The sequence below is a fragment of the Euprymna scolopes genome, chromosome 11 (genome assembly GCF_053919585.1).
Source record: "Euprymna scolopes isolate OS-2025 chromosome 11, ASM5391958v1, whole genome shotgun sequence".
Lineage (NCBI taxonomy): Eukaryota > Metazoa > Mollusca > Cephalopoda > Sepiida > Sepiolidae > Euprymna > Euprymna scolopes.
This window is the reverse complement of record NC_136492.1, coordinates 26,125,202-26,127,423: the sequence shown is the minus strand read 5'-3', so window position 1 is coordinate 26,127,423 and position 2,222 is coordinate 26,125,202. Positions and strand designations below refer to the sequence as shown.

The following is a 2,222-nucleotide window of genomic DNA, read 5'->3' as shown; positions in this document are numbered from 1 at the left end:
TACAATTTATACATTTCTGTATTCTTTTCACGTTAATCTCATCGATTACAAACTTAAATTTCTAATTACAAAAAAATGTAAATTTTTACGACGTGACCTGGCGTCCTTTAATCACTAAAAAAATTACGACCTACTTTTTTTTAGCCCTAATACGTTTAAATAGCTTTTATAAATAATATGAAAGAAGAAAAAAAAAAGAAGAAAATGACATTTTAATGTGAGGATCACTTTTCTTTATAAATTTAACGTAAAATGAGCACCCACTTTTTGGCCATAAAGCGTTCAACGATACATGGCAAAACATGGCAAATGCAGTTTCTTTGTGGTGGGGGCGGGAGTTACACTTGAAACATAAAATAATAATATATAATATAATTGATTTAATTAATTTTTATGACACCGTTCTGTACTTTCACCTAACAATTTTATAAACAAAATGAATCCCAAAATTTGACAAATTCAATTTTTTTATTTTGGAGGGGGTGTTACATTAGAAACAGAAAATGGCGAAAAATTTAATTTTTTTGTAATTAATTTTTAGTACATCTTAATTTCTTTTGGGGTTCTATCTACATTTTTTGCGATCGTATGGGCATTCGCTGGTATGAAAATGATTAGTATAGCAGGTGTGTTCCAAACGGAACTTCATGTCAACCCAGGCAACGCTGGGTGCCCATGCGAGTATATATATATATATATATATATATATATATATATATATATATATATATATATATTCACCAGACTTTGAAATTATTATCGGCTGGACCCAAAACAAATTTAAACAAGCACTTGCCCGATTCGGATATATACACAGCTATGAGGATATAACTTGGAAACTATTACCAAACGGATGTAAAGAACATATAATGTGGATTTTACCAAACAAGTTAGATCAACAAAAACATTCATATCTTTTTTCTACTAATACTCCTGCTACAGAACTTCTGATAAATTTATTTTCACTTTGACTTTCCATGTCTCACTGACTTTAGCAAATAGGGTGCATACCTTTATAACTATTTGCTAATATTTTCACTCCTCTGATGAGATGGTAGACATCGAAACCCTATAGGTTAAGGAGATAAACTTTCTAAAACATTCTTTGTCTTGCTTAGAATAATAAAAATTCTTTGATATGAAACTCAACCACTTCATTTCATTTCAATAAGAGTTTTTTGAAATTCATTGAATTACAGTTTAATATATATATATATATATATATATATATATATATATATATATATATATATATATATATATATATAAGTTGTTTTTTTAATAGTAGAACGTGTTGAAACCAGCATCACAGGGACGCGATATTTAGTAGGATTATCGAACTATTTCGCAGTATTATTTTAAGACATTGCCTTAACCCAGCTTTCTTCTTAGTATGACGACTAGTTTCGCTGATCTCTGATCGCATAGTCGTGTTCACCATCTTAGATTATGTTCACACACGCTTGCTTACCTGAAATAAAAAAAAATGTTAAAAATACGACCCTCTTTTTAAGGTTTACATGTTTGTTTCTATCCCTGGAAAACGAAAACAGTTAACAGTGATTGTTTATCGTACCTCAGTAGGAGGAATTCGACGCCCTTAACACCGAACGTTTATTTAGAATAGTCTGTCCTGACTGAAATTTTAGACAGACGCGAGCGATGTAGACAGGAACCGGAAATTACTTCAATGTCCTTACTGATCTAAAATCATACATTATAATAATATTGACTCATTATTTTTAAAGATTACCGAAGTTAACCAACGTTGGTTTGGATCAGTACACACCCGGCTTGGGGCTGATTACCGAATTGATATTCATAAAATGTACTTCTTTAAACTAAGACAGTTTAACTTACAGTAAGACGCCTCTCCTCATATCATTTCTTTTAATATACGGCCGCCTACGAAATGCATTAAAAAACTGTCAATCGATGAGAGAGAGACAGAATAAGGTAAGGCCTGATCTCCATTTACTAATGCTGAGAAGTCATAATTTAGACGAATCGAACATTTCAGAATAATTTCATATAAAGTAAAAAAAAAATACGAAATTTATCGATTTGGTTGGAAGCCGTACATATCTAAATCGATTACTTACTTATATAATGTATTTATGATTTTTTAAATTACTTTTTAAGATACGGTTTTATAAATTTAAAATGTTCTCAATGAAGATATTTTCAGAATTTTAAAATACAAAGCGGTTTACGTACGACAC

General features: G+C 30.2%; 1 protein-coding gene across 1 annotated transcript in view; it reads left to right on the top strand.

Moving 5' to 3' along the window:
- Window positions 1–1,759: 1,759 nt before the first annotated feature.
- LOC145288231 (uncharacterized) overlaps window positions 1,760–2,222 on the top strand; it is a 9,299-nt gene continuing 8,836 nt past the window's right edge. The window contains exon 1 of the mRNA XM_080136274.1: window positions 1,760–1,956. The gene's annotated coding sequence lies outside the window, so the exon portion shown is untranslated. The remainder of the gene's footprint in view (window positions 1,957–2,222) is intronic.